Source organism: Scyliorhinus torazame, chromosome 27 (assembly GCF_047496885.1).
Source record: "Scyliorhinus torazame isolate Kashiwa2021f chromosome 27, sScyTor2.1, whole genome shotgun sequence".
In the NCBI taxonomy this organism is placed as follows: domain Eukaryota; kingdom Metazoa; phylum Chordata; class Chondrichthyes; order Carcharhiniformes; family Scyliorhinidae; genus Scyliorhinus; species Scyliorhinus torazame.
The window spans coordinates 44,444,997-44,468,726 of record NC_092733.1 but is presented as its reverse complement, the minus strand read 5'-3'; the positions used below and the strand labels follow the sequence as shown (position 1 = coordinate 44,468,726).

At 49.7% G+C, this 23,730-nt stretch overlaps 1 protein-coding gene across 3 annotated transcripts in view; it reads left to right on the top strand.

Annotated features, from left to right (window-relative positions):
- The window catches only part of LOC140403376 (uncharacterized), a 207,682-nt gene that overhangs the window by 46,219 nt on the left and 137,733 nt on the right, over window positions 1-23,730 (top strand). The gene's annotated exons all lie outside the window — the stretch shown is intronic.

The following is a 23,730-nucleotide window of genomic DNA, read 5'->3' as shown; positions in this document are numbered from 1 at the left end:
ACCTCTATCAAGTCGCCCCTCATCCTTCTCCGCTCTAATGAGAAAAGGCCTAGCACCCTCAACCTTTCCTCGTAAGACCTACTCTCCATTCCAGGCAACATCCTGGTAAATCTTCTTTGCACCTTTTCCAAAGCTTCCACATCCTTCCTAAAATTAGGTGAGCAGAACTGTACACAGTACTCCAAATGTGGCCTTACCAAAGTTTTGTACAGCTGCATCATCACCTCACGGCTCTTAAATTCAATCCCTCTGTTAATGAACGCGAGCACACCATCGGCCTTCTTCACAGCTCTATCCACTTGAGTGGCAACTTTCAAAGATGTATGAACATAGACCCCAAGGTCTCTCTGCTCCTCCACATTGCCAAGAACTCTACCGTTAACCCTGTATTCCGCATTCATATTTGTCCTTCCAAAATGGACAACCTCACACTTTTCAGGGTTAAACTCCATCTGCCACTTCTCAGCCCAGCTCTGCATCCTATCTATGTCTCTTTGCAGCCGACAACAGCCCTCCTTACTATCCACAACTCCACCAATCTTCGTATCGTCTGCAAATTTACTGACCCACCCTTCAACTCCCTCATCCAAGTCATTAATGAAAATCACAACCAGCAGAGGACCCAGAACTGATCCCTGCAGTACTCCACTGGTAACTGGGATCCAGGCTGAATATTTGCCATCCACCACCACTCTCTGACTTCTATCGGTTAGCCAGTTTGTTATCCAACTGGCCAAATTTCCCACTATCCCATGCCTCCTTACTTTCTGCATAAGCCTACCATGGGGAACCTTATCAAATGCCTTACTAAAATCCATGTACACTACATCCACTGCTTTACCTTCATCCACATGCTTGGTCACCTCCTCAAAGAATTCAATAAGACTTGTAAGGCAAGACCTACCCCTCACAAATCCGTGCTGACTATCCCTAATCAAGCAGTGTCTTTCCAGATGCTCAGAAATCCTATCCTTCAGTACCCTTTCCATTACTTTGCCTACCACCGAAGTAAGACTAACTGGCCTGTAATTCCCAGGGTCATCCCTAGTCCCTTTTTTGAACAGGGGCACGACATTCGCCACTCTCCAATCCCCTGGTACCACCCCTGTTGACAGTGAGGACAAGAAGATCATTGCCAACGGCTCTGCAATTTCATCTCTTGCTTCCCATAGAATCCTTGGATATATCCCGTCAGGTCCGGGGGACTTGTCTATCCTCAAGTTTTTCAAAATGCACAACACATCTTCCTTCCTAACAAGTATTTCCTCGAGCTTACCAATCTGTTTCACATTGTCCTCTCCAACAATATCGCCCCTCTCATTTGTAAATACAGAAGAAAAGTACTCGTTCAAGACCTCTCCTATCTCTTCAGACTCAATACACAATCTCCCGCTACTGTCCTTGATCGGACCTACCCTTGCTCTAGTCATTCTCATATTTCTCACATATGGGTAAAAGGCCTTGGGGTTTTCCTTGATCCTACCCGCCAAAGATTGTTCATGCCCTCTCTTAGCTCTCCAAATCCCTTTCTTCAGTTCCCTCCTGGCTATCTTGTATCCCTCCAATGCCCTGTCTGAACCTTGTTTCCTCAGCCTTACATAAGTCTCCTTTTTCCTCTTAACAAGATATTCAACCTCTCTTGTCAACCATGGTTCCCTCACTCGACCATCTCTTCCCTGCCTGACAGGGACATACATATCAAGGACACGTAGCACCTGTTCCTTGAACAAGTTCCACATTTCACTTGTGTCCTTCCCTGACAGCCTATGTTCCCAACTTATGCACTTCAATTCTTGTCTGACAACATCGTATTTACCCTTCCTCCAATTGTAAACCTTGCCCTGTTGCACACACCTATCCCTCTCCATTACTAAAGTGAAAGTCACAGAATTGTGGTCACTATCTCCAAAATGCTCCCCCACTAACAAATCTATCACTTTCCCTGGTTCATTACCAAGTACTAAATCCAATATTGCCCCTTCTCTGGTCGGACAATCTACATACTGTGTTAGAAAAGCTTCCTGGACACACTGCACAAACACCACCCCATCCAAACTATTTGATCTAAAGAGTTTCCACTCAATATTTGGGAAGTTAAAGTCACCCATGACTACTACCCTGTGACTTCTGCACCTTTTCAAAATCTGTTTCCCAACCTGTTCCTCCACATCTCTGCTACTATTGGGGGGCCTATAGTAAACTCCGAACAAGGTGACTGCTCCTTTCCTATTTCTGACTTCAACCCATACTGCCTCAGTAGGGTGATACTCCTCGAACTGCCTTTCTGCAGCTGTTATACTATCTCTAATTAATAATGCCACCCCCCACCTCTTTTACCACCCTCCCTAATCTTATTGAAACATCTATAACCAGGGACCTCCAACAACCATTTCTGCCCCTCTTCTATCCAAGTTTCCGTGATGCCCACCACATCATAGTCCCAAGTATCGATCCATGCCTTAAGTTCACCCACCTTATTCTTGATGCTTCTTGGGTTGAAGTATACACACTTCAACCCATCTCCATGCCTGCAAGTACTCTCCTTTGTCAGTGTTCCCTTCCCCACTGCCTCATTACACGCTTTGGCGTCCTGAATATCGGCTACCCTAGTTGCTGGACTACAAATCCGGTTCCCATTCCCCTGCCAAATTAGTTTAAACCCTCCCGAAGGGTATTAGAAAACCTCCCTCCCAGGATATTGGTGCCCCTCTGGTTCAGATGCAACCCGTCCCACCTTCCCCAGAATGCGCTCCAATTATCCAAATACCTGAAGCCCTCCCTCCTACACCATTCCTGCAGCCACGTGTTCAACTGCACTCTCTCCCTATTCCTCGCCTCGCTATCACGTGGCACCGGCAACAAACCAGAGATGACAACTCTGTCTGTCCTGGCTTTTAACTTCCAGCCTAACTCCCTAAACTTGTTTATTACCTCCACACCCCTTTTCCTACCTATGTCGTTGGTACCAATGTGCACCACGACTTCTGGCTGCTCACCCTCCCCCTTAAGGATCCTGAAGACACGATCCGAGACATCCCTGGCCCTGGCACCCGGGAGGCAACATACCTTCTGGGAGTCTCGCTCGTGACCACAGAATCTCCTATCTATTCCCCTAACCATTGAATCTCCTACAACTATTGCTTTTCTATTCTCCCCCCCTTCCCTTCTGAGCCCCAGAGCCAGACTCAGTGCCAGAGACCTGGCCGCTAGGGCCTTCCCCCGGTAGGTCATCCCCCCCAACAGCATCCAAAACAGTATACTTGTTTTGAAGGGGAACGGCCACGAGGGATCCCTGCACTGTCTGCCTGTTTGTTTTTTTCCCCCTGACTGTAACCCAGCTATTCTTTTCCTGTACCTTGGGTGTGGTTACCTCCCTGTAACTCTTCTCAATCACCCCCTCTGCCTCCCGGATGATCCGAAGTTCATCCATCTTCAGCTGCAATTCCCTAACACGGTCTTTGAGGAGCTGAAGTTGGGTGCACTTCCCGCAGATATAGTCAGCGGGGACACCAGTGGTATCCCTCACCACCCACATCCTACAGGAGGAGCATGCAACTGGCCTAGCCTCCATCCCCTCTTACCTGACAGAATATAGCTGCCCTGTGGACTAACTAGATCTCCGCCCTCCGACTCTGCTCCCAGTCAGCTACACTTTCTGTAAACTCCTGGCTCTCTTCTCACTCTTTGCGGAAATGTCAGAAACAAAATGAAAGGAGCACCTTACTCCCTCCTCACCTAACTCCCTCAGTCACCAAACTCTTACTATAGCACTCAAAATATACCAAATTCGGCACTCCCTCGGTCACCAAACTCTTACTATAGCACTCAAAATGCACCAAATTCGCCACTCCCTCGGTCACCAAACTCTTACTATAGCACTCAAAATGCACCAAATTCAGCACTCAGTGCAAACAAAGTCTGCACTGTAGGGGATCACTTTTATACTGTGAATCTAGCCTCTGAAAACTGGCCTAATCCAATTAACTAATTAACAAGCTCCAGCTGCAGGTGCCTACAAGTAGAAGCCTGTTTAAAGCTGATTGAAAATTCACCTTCTTCTAAACCAAACAGCAACTTTTAAGTTAATTATCTAAATAAAAGAAAGACTAAACTTTAGATAAAAAAGAAGCCTTATACTCCCTCGGTCACCAAACTCTTACTATAGCACTCAAAATGCACCACATTCAGCACTCAGTGAGATTGCTGAGCCTTTGGCTTTGATTTTTATGTCATCATTGGCTACAGGAATAGTGCCAAAGGACTGGAGGATAGCAAATGTGGTCCCTTTGTTCAAGAAGGGGAGTAGAGACAACACCGGCAACTATAGACCGGTGAGCCTCACGTATGTTGTGAGTAAAGTCTTGGAGGGGATTATAAGAGAAAAGATTTATAACATCTAGATAGGAATAATATGATCAGGGATAGTCAGCATGGCTTTGTGAAGGGTAGGTCATGCCTCACAAACCTTATCGAGTTCTTTGAGAAGGTGACTGAACAGGTAGACAAGGGTAGAGCAGTTGATGTGGTGTATATGGATTTCAGTAAAGCATTTGATAAGGTTCCCCACGGTAGGCTATTGCAGAAAATACAGAGGCTGGGGTTTGAGGGTGATTTAGAGATGTGGATCAGAAATTGGCTAGCTGAAAGAAGACAGAGGGTGGTGGTTGATGGGAAATGTTCAGAATGGAGTTCAGTTACAAGTGGCGTACCACAAGGATCTGTTCTGTGGCCGTTGCTGTTTGTCATTTTTATAAATGACCTAGAGGAGGGCGCAGAAGGGTGGGTGAGTAAATTTGCAGACAACACTAAAGTCGGTGGTGTTGTCGACAGTGCGGAAGGATGTAGCAGGTTACAGAGGGACATAGATAAGCTGCGGAACTGGGCTGAGAGGTGGCAAATGGAGTTTAATGTAGAGAAGTGTGAGGTGATTCACTTTGGAAGGAATAACAGGAATGCGGAATATTTGGCTAATGGTAAAATTCTTGGAAGTGTGGATGAGCAGAGGGATCTTGGTGTCCATGTACATAGATCCCTGAATGTTGCCACCCAGGTTGATAGGGTTGTGAAGAAGGCCTATGGTGTGTTGGCCTTTATTGGTAGAGGGATTGAGTTCCGGAGTCATGAGGTCATGTTGCAGCTGTACAAAACTCTGGTACGGCCGCATTTGGAGTATTGCGTACAGTTCTGGTCACCGCATTATAGGAAGGACGTGGAGGCTTTGGAGCGGGTGCAGAGGAGATTTACCAGGATGTTGCCTGGTATGGAGGTAAAATCTTATGAGGAAAGGCTGGTGGACTTGAGGTTGTTTTCGTTAGAGAGAAGAAGGTTAAGAGGAGACTTAATAGAGGCATACAAAATGATCAGAGGGTTAGATAGGGTGGACAGTGAGAGCCTTCTCCCACGGATGGAAATGGTAGCACGAGGGGACATAGCTTTAAACTGAGGGGTAATAGATATAGGACAGAGGTCAGAGGTAGGTTCTTTACGCAAAGAGTGGTGAGGCCGTGGAATGCCCTACCTGCAACAGTAGTGAACTCGCCAACATTGAGGACATTTAAACGTTTATTGGATAAGCATATGGATGATAATGGCATAGTGTAGGTTAGATGGCTTTTGTTTCGGTGCAACATCGTGGGCCGAAGGGCCTGTACTGCGCTATATTGTTCTATGTTCTAAAGGCCAACACAGACTGTGGAAATTCCAGGTTGTGTTTCTGCAGCCTTTTATATAGTCTGCCAAATTCCACTATATAGTCTTCCATGGAGATATCCTCCATTTTCCGGAACTTATCAAAATCCGACCATGCTTCATACGCACTTAACAAGTCATCTTTCTTATAAATCTTATCCATATAATGTAATAAAGTCTCCAGACCTTCTTCTGAGTCTAACTCTTCCAATTCCAGCTCAGAAAGCACTTTGTTTCGGATTTTACTGCCATATGGTAGAGAAAGAGCCAATGCCATACCTTGTTTTCTCTTTCCCAAAGCAGTAACTTTAGTCCACATAACTACTGCACTTCTCCATTGGTCGTACGATTCCCTTTCAGAAAATAAGGGGGGATAGTCATATCCAGCCATCTTTATCCTGCGTTCAGCCATGTCTCTTTTTTTTCTCCTTCTCACTCACTCCTTGGTTTGATCAGGAAAAGTTGCATCTTTCAAACCTTCACATTTGCACAGGAACCATCCTCTGCTCCCATTGTTGGACGTTTTAGTTGCTGTGAAATGAAGAGTCTAAAGTTCTTGTTCCTTTTCACCAAACACCATTTATTTCACTTCCACAGCCTCTGCACAAAACTCTAACAACGCACCACCTGGCACAAGGGCCACCTGAAGCCCCTTTACATATCACTGTCAATCATTGGATACTTAACATAAGTGAGACAACTAATTGCAATGTCTCTTAACCCTTTACTTAACACTCCATGCCGTGAGGCAGCACTGCGCCACCGCGCCACTCAACACCGTCTCCAAACCCCTCCACAGACGCTCTCTTTATCTTCTCCAGCCTGAGGAACTCTGCCGGGTCCCTCATCCACACCCCCGGTTTCGGGCCCCCGAGTCCCTCCATTCCAATAAGATCCGTCTCCGGGATACCAGGGAGGCAAAGGCCAGGACATCGGCCTCGATCGCCCCCTGGACGCCCTGATCATCCGGCACTCCAGAGATCGCCACTTCCGGACTCGGGACCACCTTCACCTCGAGACCTCCGACAAAACGTCGGCAACCCCCCTGCCAGGACCCCCCAAACTTCAGACCCAAACCTTGTGGAGATGATTCGCGGCCCAACCACACACCGCCCACACCTGTCCTCCAGCCCTTCAAACAACAGCCCATCCTGGCCACAGTCAGGTGTGCCCTGGGGACCACCTTCAACTGAATAAGGCTAAGCCTGGCACACAACGAGGATGCATTCACTCTCCTCCAAGCCTCCTCCCACACCCCAGCCTCCACCTCCCTCCCCAACTCTTCCCCTCACTTCCACTTCACTCCCAGATCGGGGCTCCCTCCCAATCCATCAACTCCTTCTAAATTTCCCACACTTTACCCTCACCTCCCCCTGTTTTTGACACCACCTTGTCCTGTAGCCCCTGGGGTGGCAGGTGAGGAAATGACGGCTCCTGCTTCAGGAAAAAGTTCCTTACCTGTAAATACCGGAACACATTCTCGGCGGGCAATGTGAATTCCTGCACCAACCCCTCCAATCTCGAGAGGCTGCACCCATCGAATACGTCCCCAAAACGCTCAATCCCAGCCTGTTTCCACCCCCAAAACCGCCCATCCAGCCACCCCAGAGCAAACCTATAATTCCCACAGATCGGTGCCCAAACTGAACATAGAACATAGAAAATACAGCACAGAACAGGCCCTTCGGCCCACGATGTTGTGCCGAACCTTTGTAATCATATATTATCATTGAATTTACAGTGCAGAAGGAAGCCATTCGGCCCTTTGAGTCTGCACCAGCTCTTGGAAAGAGCACCCTACCCAAACTCAACACCTCCACCCAACACCAAGGGCAATTTGGACATTAAGGGCAATTTATCATTGGCCAATTCACCTAACCCGCACATCTTTGGACTGTGGGAGGAAACCGGAGCACCCGGAGGAAACCCACGCAGACACGGGGAGGACGTGCAGACTCCGCACAGACAATGACCCAAGCTGGAATCGAACCTGGGACCATGGATCTGTGAAGCAATTGTGCTATCCACAATGCTACCGTGCTGCCCTTAAGAACAAATAAATCTACACTATATCATTTTCCCGTAATCCATGTACCTATCCAACATCTGCTTGAAGGTCCCTAATGTTTCCGACTCAACTACTTCCACAGGCAGTGCATTCCATGCCCCCACTACTCTCTGGGTGAAGAACCTACCTCTGATATCCCTCCTATATCTTCCACCTTACACCTTAAATTTATGTCCCCTTGTAATGGTGTGTTCCACCTGGGGAAAAAGTCTCTGACTGTCTACTCTATCTATTCCCCTGATCATCTTATAAACCTCTATCAAGTCGCCCCCTCATCCTTCTCCGCTCTAATGAGAAAAGGCCTAGCACCCTCAACCTTTCCTCGTAAGACCTACTCTCCATTCCAGGCAACATCCTGGTAAATCTTCTTTGCACCTTTTCCAGAGCTTCCACATCCTTCCTAAAATGAGGCGACCAGAACTGTACACAGTACTCCAAATGTGGCCTTACCAAAGTTTTGTACAGCTGCATCATCACCTCACGGCTCTTAAATTCAATCCCTCTGTTAATGAACGCGAGCACACCATAGGCCTTCTTCACAGCTCTATCCACTTGAGTGGCAACTTTCAAAGATGTATGAACATAGACCCCAAGGTCTCTCTGCTCCTCCACAATGCCAAGAACTCTACCGTTAACCCTGTATTCCGCATTCATATTTGTCCTTCCAAAATGGACAACCTCACAATTTTCAGGGTTAAACTTCATCTGCCACTTCTCAGCCCAGCTCTGCATCCTATCTATGTCTCTTTGCAGCCGACAACAGCCCTCCTTACTATCCACAACTCCACCAATCTTCGTATCGTCTGCAAATTTACTGACCCACCCTTCAACTCCCTCATCCAAGTCATTAATGAAAATCACAAACAGCAGAGGACCCAGAACTGATCCCTGCGGTACACCACTGGTAACTGGGATCCAGGCTGAATATTTGCCATCCACCACCACTCTCTGACTTCTATCGGTTAGCCAGTTCGTTATCCAACTGGCCAAATTTCCCACTATCCCATGCCTCCTTACTTTGTGCAGAAGCCTACCATAGGAAACTTCATCAAATGCCTTACTAAAATCCATGTACACTACATCCACTGCTTTACCTTCATCCACATGCTTGGTCACCTCCTCAAAGAATTCAATAAGATTTGTAAGGCAAGACCTACCCCTCACAAATCCGTGCTGACTATCCCTAATCAAGCAGTGTCTTTCCAGATGCTCAGAAATCCTATCCTTCAGTACTCTTTCCATTACTTTGCCGACCACCGAAGTAAGACTAACTGGCCTGTAATTCCCAGGGTTATCCCTAGTTCCTTTTTTGAACAGGGGCACGACATTCGCCACTCTCCAATCCCCTGGTACCACCCCTGTTGACAGTGAGGACGAAAAGATCATTGCCAACGGCTCTGCAATTTCATCTCTTGCTTCCCATAGAATCCTTGGATATATCCTGTCAGGCCCGGGGGACTTGTCTATCCTCAAGTTTTTCAAAATGCCCAACACCGTCGGCATCAAACACTGTTGCCCGTTGTGTCCTTACTTAATTGGCTCTGTTTTATAACCTTTGCTCTAGAGTCGCCAGGTATCTTTATGATACCACCACGAGGTTCAAGTTCAAGTGCTGATCAATAACTCAATACACCAGTTAGTAAGTTTCAAATCAAAACACATTTATTATACACAATCATTACTCATGTATAAAACTCTACTTACTGGACTATCTCTAACACAAAAAGGCCTATACTTAGCTTTGGAACTGGCCCACCAGGTCAGGGGAACAAATGGCCTTTCGTTCGATTCTGAGTCTGGTATGGACTGATAGCTAGGAGCGCCTATCTCGTAGCGGGCGTTGATTGTAGACTTACTTGGTTGGTGCAGCTGCTAGGCAGGTCACGGTCAAGGGTTGTTTCGAGCTGCTGAGAAGCCCTGCCAAGAAGGACGAATTGAACTTGGGGACTCTATTTTATAGTCCCCATGGGGCTCCGCGCCGTTCGGGGCGGATCCCGTACCTGGTTCCAAGTGATTGGACTAGGTTCTGAGCACTTGGATCGATTTCTCCAATACTGGAGTTGTTCCCTGATCGCTGGGCGGTTCCTAAGTGTCCGTTGGCCTTCCTTTGTCTTGGCTCCTGCTGGCGCCGAGGAGTCTGGCTTGGCCTTGTTTATCTTAACTCTTTCCAATTGTTCCCGGGGATCGCTCATCAATATGTAGATGGTGATTAGTTTCAGTGCTTTCTGGGTTCCTGCAAGTTCTGATAGACAGGAAACTTTACACCCGCTTGTTTTCCCTGCGTTTGACTGAATTTCCCATCATTCTTAGCGGATCTCCATTTTAAAGTCGGGAAGTGGACAACCCAGGTGGCTACAGTTAGATACACTCTCCTTTCCCCCTCTGGGACTGGGTCACAGTGTGTTAGATACACTGTCCTTTCCCTCTCTGGGACTGGGTGTCACAGTGTGTTAGATACACTGTCCTTTCCCTCTCTGGGACTGGGTGTCACAGTGTGTTAGATACACTGTCCTTTCCCTCTCTGGGACTGGGTGTCACAGTGAGTTAGATACACTGTCCTTTCCCTCTCTGGGACTGGGTGTCACACTGTGTTAGATACACTGTCCTTTCCCCCTCTGGGACTGGGTGTCACAGTGTGTTAGATACACTGTCCTTTCCCTCTCTGGGGCTGGGTGTCACAGTGTGTTAGATACACTGTCCTTTCCCTCTCTGGGGCTGGGTGTCACAGTGAGTTAGATACACTGTCCTTTCCCTCTCTGGGACTGGGTGTCACAGTGTGTTAGATACACTGTCCTTTCCCTCTCTGGGACTGGGTGTCACAGTGTGTTAGATACCCTGTCCTATCCCCCTCTGGGACTGGGTGTCACAGTGTGTTAGATACACTGTCCTATCCCCCTCTGGGACTGGGTGTCACAGTGAGTTAGATACACTGTCCTTTCCCTCTCTGGGACTGGGTGTCACAGTCTGTTAGATACACTGTCCTTTCCCTCTCTGGGACTGGGTGTGAGTGTGTTAGATACACTCTCCTTTCCCCCTCTGGGACTGGGTGTCACAGTGTGTTAGATACACTCTCCTTTCCCCCTCTGGGACTGGGTGTCACAGTGAGTTCGATACACTGACCTTTCCCTCTCTGGGACTGGGTGTCACAGTGTGTTAGATACACTGTCATTTCCCTCTCTGGGACCGGGTGTCACAGTGTGTTAGATACACTGTCCTTTCCCCCTCTGGGACTGGGTGTCACAGTGAGTTAGATACACTGTCCTTTCCCCCTCTGGGACTGGGTGTCACAGTGAGTTAGATACACTGTCCTCTCCCTGTCTGGGACTGGGTGTGAGTGTGTTAGATACACTGTCCTTTCCCTCTCTGGGACTGGGTGTCACAGTGTGTTAGATACACTGTCCTTTCCCTCTCTGGGACTGGGTGTCACAGTGTGTTAGATACACTGTCCTTTCCCTCTCTGGGACTGGGTGTGAGTGTGTTAGATACACTCTCCTTTCCCCCTCTGGGACTGGGTGTCACAGTGTGTTAGATACACTCTCCTTTCCCCCTCTGGGACTGGGTGTCACAGTGTGTTCGATACACTGTCCTTTCCCTCTCAGGGACCGGGTGTCACAGTGTGTTAGATACACTGTCCTTTCCCCCTCTGGGACTGGGTGTCACAGTGAGTTAGATACACTGTCCTCTCCCTGTCTGGGACAGGGTGTGAGTGTGTTAGATACACTGTCCTTTCCCTCTCTGGGACTGGGTGTCACAGTGTGTTAGATACACTGTCCTTTCCCTCTCTGGGACTGGGTGTCACAGTGTGTTAGATACACTCTCCTTTCCCCCTCTGGGACTGGGTCACAGTGTGTTAGATACACTGTCCTTTCCCTCTCTGGGACTGGGTGTCACAGTGTGTTAGATACACTGTCCTTTCCCTCTCTGGGACTGGGTGTCACAGTGTGTTAGATACACTGTCATTTCCCTCTCTGGGACTGGGTGTCACAGTGAGTTAGATACACTGTCCTTTCCCTCTCTGGGACTGGGTGTCACAGTGTGTTAGATACACTGTCCTTTCCCTCTCTGGGACTGGGTGTCACAGTGAGTTAGATACACTGTCCTTTCCCTCTCTGGGACTGGGTGTCACAGTGTGTTAGATACACTGTCCTTTCCCTCTCTGGGACTGGGTGTCACAGTGTGTTAGATACCCTGTCCTATCCCCCTCTGGGACTGGGTGTCACAGTGTGTTAGATACACTGTCCTATCCCCCTCTGGGACTGGGTGTCACAGTGAGTTAGATACACTGTCCTTTCCCTCTCTGGGACTGGGTGTCACAGTGTGTTAGATACACTGTCCTTTCCCTCTCTGGGACTGGGTGTGAGTGTGTTAGATACACTCTCCTTTCCCCCTCTGGGACTGGGTGTCACAGTGTGTTAGATACACTCTCCTTTCCCCCTCTGGGACTGGGTGTCACAGTGAGTTAGATACACTGACCTTTCCTTCTCAGGGACTGGGTGTCACAGTGTGTTAGATACACTGTCATTTCCCTCTCTGGGACCGGGTGTCACAGTGTGTTAGATACACTGTCCTTTCCCCCTCTGGGACTGGGTGTCACAGTGAGTTAGATACACTGTCCTTTCCCCCTCTGGGACTGGGTGTCACAGTGAGTTAGATACACTGTCCTCTCCCTGTCTGGGACTGGGTGTGAGTGTGTTAGATACACTGTCCTTTCCCTCTCTGGGACTGGGTGTCACAGTGTGTTAGATACACTGTCCTTTCCCTCTCTGGGACTGGGTGTCACAGTGAGTTAGATACACTGTCCTTTCCCTCTCTGGGACTGGGTGTCACAGTGTGTTAGATATACTGTCCTTTCCCTCTCTGGGACTGGGTGTCACAGTGTGTTAGATACACTCTCCTTTCCCTCTCTGGGACTGGGTGTCACAGTGTGTGAGACAGACTGTCCTTTCCCTCTCTGGGACTGGGTGTGAGTGTGTTAGATACACTGTCCTTTCCCTCTCTGGGACTGGGTGTCACAGTGTGTTAGATACACTGTCCTTTCCCTCTCTGGGACTGGGTGTCACAGTGTGTTAGATATACTGTCCTTTCCCTCTCTGGGACTGGGTGTCACAGTGTGTTAGATATACTGTCCTTTCCCTCTCTGGGACTGGGTGTCACAGTGTGTTAGATACACTGTCATTTCTCTCTCTGGGACCGGGTGTCACAGTGTGTTTGATACACTTTCCTTTCTCTCTCTGGGACTGGGTGTCACAGTGTGTTAGATACACTGTCCTTTCCCTCTCTGGGATTGGATGTCACAGTGTGTTAGATACACTGTCCTTTCCCTCTCTGGGACCGGGTGTCACAGTGTGTTAGATACACTTTCCTTTCTCTCTCTGGGACTGGGTGTCACAGTGTGTTAGATACACTGTCCTTTCCCTCTCTGGGACTGGGTGTCACAGTGTGTTAGATACACTGTCCTTTCCCTCTCTGGGACTGGGTGTCACAGTGTGTTAGATACACTCTCCTTTCCACCTCTGGGACTGGGTGTCACAGTGTGTTAGATACACTGTCCTTTACCTCTCTGGGACTGGGTGTCACAGTGTGTTAGATACACTGTCCTTTCCCTCTCTGGGACTGGGTGTCACAGTGTGTTAGATACACTGTCCTTTCCCTCTCTGGGACTGGGTGTGAGTGTGTTAGATACACTCTCCTTTCCCCCTCTGGGACTGGGTGTCACAGTGTGTTAGATACACTCTCCTTTCCCCCTCTGGGAATGGGTGTCACAGTGAGTTAGATACACTGACCTTTCCCTCTCTGGGACTGGGTGTCACAGTGTGTTAGATACACTGTCATTTCCCTCTCTGGGACCGGGTGTCACAGTGTGTTAGATACACTGTCCTTTCCCCCTCTGGGACTGGGTGTCACAGTGAGTTAGATACACTGTCCTCTCCCTGTCTGGGACAGGGTTTGAGTGTGTTAGATACACTGTCCTTTCCCTCTCTGGGACTGGGTGTCACAGTGTGTTAGATACACTGTCCTTTCCCTCTCTGGGACTGGGTGTCACAGTGAGTTAGATACACTGTCCTTTCCCTCTCTGGGACTGGGTGTCACAGTGTGTTAGATATACTGTCCTTTCCCTCTCTGGGACTGGGTGTCACAGTGTGTTAGATACACTCTCCTTTCCCTCTCTGGGACTGGGTGTCACAGTGTGTGAGACAGACTGTCCTTTCCCTCTCTGGGACTGGGTGTGAGTGTGTTAGATACACTGTCCTTTCCCTCTCTGGGACTGGGTGTCACAGTGTGTTAGATACACTGTCCTTTCCCTCTCTGGGACTGGGTGTCACAGTGTGTTAGATATACTGTCCTTTCCCTCTCTGGGACTGGGTGTCACAGTGTGTTAGATATACTGTCCTTTCCCTCTCTGGGTCTGGGTGTCACAGTGTGTTAGATACACTGTCATTTCTCTCTCTGGGACCGGGTGTCACAGTGTGTTAGATACACTTTCCTTTCTCTCTCTGGGACTGGGTGTCACAGTGTGTTAGATACACTGTCCTTTCCCTCTCTGGGATTGGGTGTCACAGTGTGTTAGATACACTGTCCTTTCCCTCTCTGGGACCGGGTGTCACAGTGTGTTAGATACACTTTCCTTTCTCTCTCTGGGACTGGGTGTCACAGTGTGTTAGATACACTGTCCTTTCCCTCTCTGGGACTGGGTGTCACAGTGTGTTAGATACACTGTCCTTTCCCTCTCTGGGACTGGGTGTCACAGTGTGTTAGATACACTCTCCTTTCCACCTCTGGGACTGGGTGTCACAGTGTGTTAGATACACTGTCCTTTACCTCTCTGGGACTGGGTGTCACAGTGTGTTAGATACACTGTCCTTTCCCCCTCTGGGGCTGGGTGTCTGTGTGTTAGATATACTGTCCTTTCCCTCTCTGGGACTGGGTGACACAGTGTGTTAGATACACTGTCCTTTCCTTCTCTGGGACTGGGTGTCACAGTGTGTTAGAAACACTCTCCTTTCACTCTCTGGGACTGGGTGTGAGTGTGGTAGATACACTGTCCTTGCCCCCTCTGGGACTGGGTGTCACAGTGTGTTTGATACACTGTCCTTGCCCCCTCTGGTACTGGGTGTCACAGTGTGTTAGATGCACTGTCCTTTCCCTCTCTGGGACTGTGTCACAGTGTGTTCGATACACTGTCCTTTCCCTCTCTGGGACTGGGCGTCACAGTGTGTTAGATACACTCTCCATTCCACCTCTGGGACTGGGTGTCACAGTGTGTTAGATACACTGTCCTTTCCCTCTCTGGGTCTGGGTGTCACTGTGTTAGATACACTGTCCTTTCCCCCTCTGGGACTGGGTGTCACAGTGTGTTAGATACACTGTCCTTTCCCCCTCTGGGACTGTGTCACATTGTGTTAGATACACTGTCCTTTCCCTCTCTGGGACTGGGTGTCACAGTGTGTTAGATACACTGTCCTTTCCTTCTCTGGGACTGGGTGTCACAGTGTGTTAGATACACTCTCCTTTCCCTCTCTGGGACTGGGTGTGAGTGTGGTAGATACACTGTCCTTGCCCCCTCTGGGACTGGGTGTTACACTGTGTTAGATACACTGTCCTTGCCCCCTCTGTTACTGGGTGTCACAGTGTGTTAGATGCACTGTCCTTTCCCTCTCTGGGACTGTGTCACAGTGTGTTCGATACACTGTCCTTTCCCCTTCTGAGACTGGGTGTGAGTGTGTTAGATACACTGTCCTTTCCCCCTCTGGGACTGGGTGTCACAGTGTGTTAGATACACTGTCCTTTCCCTCTCTGGGACTGGGTGTCACAGTGTGTTAGATACACTGTCCTTTCCCTCTCTGGGACTGGGTGTAATAGTGTGTTAGACAGACTGTCCTTTCCCCCTCTGGAACTGGTTGTCACAGTGTGTTAGATACACTGTCCTTTCCCCCTCTGGGACTGTGTCACAGTGTGTTAGATAAACTGTCCTTTCCCCCTCTGGGACTGGGTGTCTGTGTGTTAGATACACTGTCCTTTCCTTCTCTGGGACTGGGTGTCACAGTGTGTTAGATACACTCTCCTTTCCCTCTCTGGGACTGGGTGTGAGTGTGGTAGATACACTGTCCTTGCCCCCTCTGGGACTGGGTGTCACAGTGTGTTAGATGCACTGTCCTTTCCCTCTCTGGGACTGTGTCACAGTGTGTTCGATACACTGTCCTTTCCCCCTCTGGGACTGGGAGTCACAGTGTGTTAGATACACTGTCCTTTCCCTCTCTGGGACTGGGTGTCACAGTGTGTTAGATACACTGTTCTTTCCCTCTCTGGGACTGGGTGTCACAGTGTGTTAGATACACTGTCCTTTCCCTCTCTGGTACTGGGTGTAACAGTGTGTTAGACACACTGTCCTTTCCCCCTCTGGGACTGGGTGTCACTGTGTTAGATACACTGTCCTTTCCCCCTCTGGGACTGGGTGTCACAGTGTGTTAGATACACTGTTCTTTCCCTCTCTGGGACTGGGTGTCACAGTGTGTTAGATACACTGTCCTTTCCCTCTCTGGTACTGGGTGTAACAGTGTGTTAGACACACTGTCCTTTCCCCCTCTGGGACTGGGTGTCACTGTGTTAGATACACTGTCCTTTCCCCCTCTGGGACTGGGTGTCACAGTGTGTTAGATACACTGTTCTTTCCCCCTCTGGGACTGGGTGTCACAGTGTGTTAGATACACTGTCCTTTCCCCCTCTGGGACTGGGAGTCACAGTGTGTTAGATACACTGTCCACTCCCTCTCTGGGACTGGGTGTCACAGAGTGTCAGATACACTGTCCTTTCCCTCTCTGGGACTGGGTGTCACAGAGTGTCAGATACACTGTCCTTTCCCCCTCTGGGACTGGGAGTCACAGTGTGTTAGATACACTGTCCACTCCCTCTCTGGGACTGGGTGTCACAGAGTGTCAGATACACTGTCCTTTCCCCCTCTGGGACTGGGTGTCACAGTGTGTTAGATACACTGTCCTTTCCCTCTCTGGGACTGGGTGTCACAGAATGTTAGATACACTGTCCTTTCCCTCTCTGGGACTGGGTGTCACAGTGTGTTAGATACACTGTTCTTTCCCTCTCTGGGACTGGGTGTCACAGTGTGTTAGATACACTGTCCTTTCCCTCTCTGGTACTGGGTGTAACAGTGTGTTAGACACACTGTCCTTTCCCCCTCTGGGACTGGGTGTCACTGTGTTAGATACACTGTCCTTTCCCCCTCTGGGACTGGGTGTCACAGTGTGTTAGATACACTGTTCTTTCCCTCTCTGGGACTGGGTGTCACAGTGTGTTAGATACACTGTCATTTCCCTCTCTGGTACTGGGTGTAACAGTGTGTTAGACACACTGTCCTTTCCCCCTCTGGGACTGGGTGTCACTGTGTTAGATACACTGTCCTTTCCCCCTCTGGGACTGGGTGTCACAGTGTGTTAGATACACTGTTCTTTCCCCCTCTGGGACTGGGTGTCACAGTGTGTTAGATACACTGTCCTTTCCCCCTCTGGGACTGGGAGTCACAGTGTGTTAGATACACTGTCCACTCCCTCTCTGGGACTGGGTGTCACAGAGTGTCAGATACACTGTCCTTTCCCCCTCTGGGACTGGGAGTCACAGTGTGTTAGATACACTGTCCTTTCCCTCTCTGGGACTGGGTGTCACAGTGTGTTAGATACACTGTCCTTTCCCCCTCTGGGACTGGGAGTCACAGTGTGTTAGATACACTGTCCTTTCCCTCTCTGGGACTGGGTGTCACAGTGTGTTAGATACAGTGTCCATTCCCTCTCTGGGATGTGTGGGACAGTGTGTTCGATACACTGCCCTTTCACTCTCTGGGACTGGGTGTCACAGTGTGTTAGATACACTGTCCTTTCCCCCTCTGGGACTGAGTGTCACAGTGTGTTAGATACACTGTCCTTTCCCTCTCTGGGACTGGGTGTCACAGTTTGTTAGATACACCGTCCTTTCCCTCTCTGGTACTGGGAATTACAGTGTGTTAGATACACTGTCCACTCCCTCTCTGGGACTGGGTGTCACAGAGTGTCAGATACACTGTCCTTTCCCCCTCTGGGACTGAGAGTCACAGTGTGTTAGATACACTGTCCTTTCCCTCTCTGGGACTGTGTGTCACAGTTTGTTAGATACACCGTCCTTTCCCTCTCTGGTACTGGGAATCACAGTGTGTTAGATACACTGTCCACTCCCTCTCTGGGACTGGGTGTCACAGAGTGTCAGATACACTGTCCTTTCCCCCTCTGGGACTGGGAGTCACAGTGTGTTAGATACACTGTCCACTCCCTCTCTGGGACTGGGTGTCACAGAGTGTCAGATACACTGTCCTTTCCCCCTCTGGGACTGGGTGTCACAGTGTGTTAGATACACTGTCCTTTCCCTCTCTGGGACTGGGTGTCACAGTGTGTTAGATACACTGTCCTTTCCCTCTCTGGGACTGGGTGTCACAGTGTGTTAGATACACTGTCCTTTCCCCCTCGGGACTGAGAGTCACTGTGTGTTAGATACACTGTCCTTTCCCTCTCTTGGACTGGGTGTCACAGTGTGTTAGATACACCGTCCTTTCCCACTCTGGGACTGGGAGTCACTGTGTGTTAGATACACTGTCCTTTTGTCTCTGGGACTGGGTGTCACAGTGTGTTAGATACATTGTCCTTTCCCCCTCTGGGACTGAGAGTCACAGTGTGTTAGATACACTGTCCTTTCTCCCTCTGGGACTGAGAGTCACTGTGTGTTAGATACATTGTCCTTTCCCTCTCTGGGACTGGGTGTCACAGTGTGTTAGATACACCGTCCTTTCCCTCTCTGGGACTGGGAGTCACAGTGTGTTAGATACACCGTCCTTTCCCTCTCTGGGACTGGGTGCCACAGTGTGTTAGATACACTGTCCTTTCCCTCTCTGGGACTGGGTGTCACAGTGTGTTAGATACACCGTCCTTTCCCTCTCTGGGACTGAGAGTCACAGTGTGTTAGATACACTGTCCTTTCCCTCTCTGGGACTGGGTGTCGCAGTGTGTTAGATACACTGTCCTTTCCCTCTCTGGGACTGAGAGTCACAGTGTGTTAGATACACTGTCCTTTCCCTCTCTGGGACTGAGAGTCACAGTGTGTTAGATACACCGTCCTTTCCCTCTCTGGGACTGAGAGTCACAGTGTGTTAGATACACTGTCCATTCCCTCTCTGGGACTGGGTGTCACAGTGTGTTAGATACACTGTCCTTTCCCTCTCTGGGACTGGGTGTCACAGTGTGTTAGATACACCGTCCTTTCCCTCTCTGGGACTAAGAGTCACAGTGTGTTAGATACACTGTCACTTCCCCCTCTGGGACTGGGAGTCACTGTGTGTTAGATACACTGTCCTTTCCCTCTCTTTGGCTGGGTGTCACAGTATGTTAGATACACCGTCCTTTCCTTCTCTGGGACTGGGTGTCACAGTGTGTTAGATACACAGTCCTTACCCCCTCTGGGACTGGGTGTCACAGTGTGTTAGATACACTGTCCTTTCCCTCTCTGGGACTGGGTGTCACAGTGTGTTAGATACACCGTCCTTTCCCTCTCTGGGACTGAGAGTCACACTGAGTTAGATACACTGTCCTTTCCCCCTCTGGGACTGGGAGTCACTGTGTGTTAGATACACTGTCCTTTCCCTCTCTGGACTGGGTGTCACAGTGTGTTAGATACACCGTCATTTCCTTCTCTGGGACTGGGTGTCACAGTGTGTTAGATACACCGTCCTTTCCCCCTCTGGGACTGTGTGTCACAGTGTGTTAGATACACTGTCCTTTCCCTCTCTGGGACTGGGTGTCACAGTGTGTTAGATACACCGTCCTTTCCCTCTCTGGGACTGAGAGACACAGTGTGTTTGATACACTGTCCTTTCCCCCTCTGGGACTGGGAGTCACTGTGTGTTAGATACACTGTCCTTTCCCTCTCTTGGACTGGGTGTCACAGTGTGTTAGATACACCGTCCTTTCCTTCTCTGGGACTGGGTGTCACAGTGTGTTAGATACACCGTCCTTTCCCCCTCTGGGACTGGGTGTCACAGTGTGTTAGATACACTGTCCTTTCCCTCTCTGGGACTGGGTGTCACAGTGTGTTAGATACACCGGCCTTTCCCTCTCTGGGACTGAGAGTCACAGTGTGTTAGATACACCGTCCTTTCCCCCTCTGGGACTGGGAGTCACAGTGTGTTAGATACACTGTCCTTTCTCCCTCTGGGACTGGGAGTCACTGTGTATTAGATACACCGTCCTTTCCCTCTCTGGGACTGGGAATCACAGTGTGTTTGATACACTGTCCACTCCCTCTCTGGGACTGGGTGTCACAGTGTTTTAGATACACTGTCCTTTCCCTCTCTGGGACTGGGTGTCACAGTGTGTTAGATACAGTGTCCTTTCCCCCTCTGGGACTGGGAGTCACAGTGTGTTAGATACACTGTCCTTTCCCCCTCTGGGACTGGGAGTCACAGTGTGTTAGATACACCGTCCTTTCCCTCTCTGGGACTGGGTGCCACAGTGTGTTAGATACACTGTCCTTTCCCTCTCTGGGACTGGGAGTCACAGTGTGTTAGATACACCGTCCTTTCCCTCTCTGGGACTGAGTGTCACAGTGTGTTAGATACACTGTCCTTTCCCTCTCTGGGACTGGGTGTCACAGTGTGTTAGATTCACCGTCCTTTCCCTCTCTGGGACTGAGAGTCATAGTGTGTTAGATACACTGTCCTTTCCCTCTCTGGGACTGGGTGTCGCAGTGTGTTTGATACACTGTCCTTTCCCTCTCTGGGACTGAGAGTCACAGTGTGTTAGATACACTGTCCTTTCCCTCTCTGGGACTGAGAGTCACAGTGTGTTAGATACACCGTCCTTTCCCTCTCTGGGACTGAGAGTCACAGTGTGTTAGATACACTGTCCTTTCCCTCTCTGGGACTGGGTGTCACAGTGTGTTAGATACACTGTCCTTTCCCTCTCTGGGACTGGGTGTCACAGTGTGTTAGATACACCGTCCTTTCCCTCTCTGGGACTGAGAGTCACAGTGTGTTAGATACACTGTCCTTTCCCCCTCTGGGACTGGGAGTCACTGTGTGTTAGATACACTGTCCTTTCCCTCTCTGGGACTGGGTGTCACAGTGTGTTAGATACACCGTCCTTTCCTTCTCTGGGACTGGGTGTCACAGTGTGTTAGATACACCGTCCTTTCCCCCTCTGGGACTGGGTGTCACAGTATGTTAGATACACTGTCCTTTCCCTCTCTGGGACTGGGTGTCACAGTTTGTTAGATACACCGTCCTTTCCCTCTCTGGGACTGAGAGTCACAGTGTGTTAGATACACTGTCCTTTCCCTCTCTGGGACTGGGTGTCACAGTGTGTTAGATACACTGTCCTTTCCCTCTCTGGGACTGGGTGTCACAGTGTGTTAGATACACTGTCCTTTCTCTCTCTCTGGGACTGGGAGTCACAGTGTGTTAGATACACCGTCCTTTCCCTCTCTGGGACTGAGTGTCACAGTGTGTTAGATACACTGTCCTTTCCCTCTCTGGGACTGGGTGTCACAGTGTGTTAGATACACTGTCCTTTCCCTCTCTGGGACTGGGTGTCACAGTGTGTTAGATTCACCGTCCTTTCCCTCTCTGGGACTGAGAGTCATAGTGTGTTAGATACACTGTCCTTTCCCTCTCTGGGACTGGGTGTCGCAGTGTGTTTGATACACTGTCCTTTCCCTCTCTGGGACTGAGAGTCACAGTGTGTTAGATACACTGTCCTTTCCCTCTCTGGGACTGAGAGTCACAGTGTGTTAGATACACCGTCCTTTCCCTCTCTGGGACTGAGAGTCACAGTGTGTTAGATACACTGTCCTTTCCCTCTCTGGGACTGGGTGTCACAGTGTGTTAGATACACTGTCCTTTCCCTCTCTGGGACTGGGTGTCACAGTGTGTTAGATACACCGTCCTTTCCCTCTCTGGGACTGAGAGTCACAGTGTGTTAGATACACTGTCCTTTCCCCCTCTGGGACTGGGAGTCACTGTGTGTTAGATACACTGTCCTTTCCCTCTCTGGGACTGGGTGTCACAGTGTGTTAGATACACCGTCCTTTCCTTCTCTGGGACTGGGTGTCACAGTGTGTTAGATACACCGTCCTTTCCCCCTCTGGGACTGGGTGTCACAGTATGTTAGATACACTGTCCTTTCCCTCTCTGGGACTGGGTGTCACAGTTTGTTAGATACACCGTCCTTTCCCTCTCTGGGACTGAGAGTCACAGTGTGTTAGATACACTGTCCTTTCCCTCTCTGGGACTGGGTGTCACAGTGTGTTAGATACACTGTCCTTTCCCTCTCTGGGACTGGGTGTCACAGTGTGTTAGATACACTGTCCTTTCCCCCTCTGGGACTGGGAGTCACAGTGTGTTAGATACACTGTCCTTTCCCCCTCTGGGACTGGGAGTCACAGTGTGTTAGATACACCGTCCTTTCCCTCTCTGGGACTGGGTGCCACAGTGTGTTAGATACACTGTCCTTTCCCTCTCTGGGACTGGGAGTCACAGTGTGTTAGATACACCGTCCTTTCCCTCTCTGGGACTGAGTGTCACAGTATGTTAGATACACTGTCCTTTCCCTCTCTGGGACTGGGTGTCACAGTGTGTTAGATACACCGTCCTTTCCCTCTCTGGGACTGAGAGTCACAGTGTGTTAGATACACTGTCCTTTCCCTCTCTGGGACTGGGTGTCGCAGTGTGTTGGATACACTGTCCTTTCCCTCTCTGGGACTGAGAGTCACAGTGTGTTAGATACACTGTCCTTTCCCTCTCTGGGTCTGAGAGTCACAATGTGTTAGATACACCGTCCTTTCCCTCTCTGGGACTGAGAGTCACAGTGTGTTAGATACACTGTCCTTTCCCTCTCTGGGACTGGGTGTCACAGTGTGTTAGATACACTGTCCTTTCCCTCTCTGGGACTGGGTGTCACAGTCTGTTAGATACACCGTCCTTTCCCTCTCTGGGACTGAGAGTCACAGTGTGTTAGATACACTGTCCTTTCCCCCTCTGGGACTGGGAGTCACTGTGTGTTAGATACACTGTCCTTTCCCTCTCTGGGACTGGGTGTCACAGTGTGTTAGATACACCGTCCTTTCCTTCTCTGGGACTGGGTGTCACAGTGTGTTAGATGCACCGTCCTTTCCCCCTCTGGGACTGAGTGTCACAGTGTGTTAGATACACTGTCCTTTCCCTCTCTGGGACTGGGTGTCACAGTTTGTTAGATACACCGTCCTTTCCCTCTCTGGGACTGAGAGTCACAGTGTGTTAGATACACCGTCCTTCCCCCCTCTGGGACTGGGAGTCACTGTGTGTTTGATACACTGTCCTTTCCCCCTCTGGGACTGGGAGTCACTGTGTGTTAGATACACTGTCCTTTCCCTCTCTGGGACTGGGTGTCACAGTGTGTTAGATACACTGTCCTTTCCCCCTCTGGGACTGAGAGTCACAGTGTGTTAGATACACTGTCCTTTCCTTCTCTGGGACAGGGTGTCACAGTGTGTTAGATACACTGTCCTTTCCCTCTCTGGGACTGGGTGTCACAGTGTGTTAGATACACTGTCCTTTCCCTCTCTGGGACGGGGTGTCACAGTGTGTTAGATACACTGTCCTTTCCCTCTCTGGGACTGGGTGTCACAGTGAGTTAGATACACTGTCCTTTCCCTCTCTGGAACTGCGTGTCACAGTGTGTTAGATACACTGTCCTTTCCCTCTCTGGGACTGGGTGTCACAGTGAGTTAGATACACTGTCCTTTCCCCCTCTGGGACTGGGTGTTACAGTGTGTCAGACACACTGTTCTTTCCCTCTCTGGGACTGGGTGTCACAGTGAGTTAGATACACTGTCCTTTCCCCCTCTGGGACTGGGAGTCACTGTGTGTTAGATACACTGTCCTTTCCCTCTCTGGGACTGGGTGTCACAGT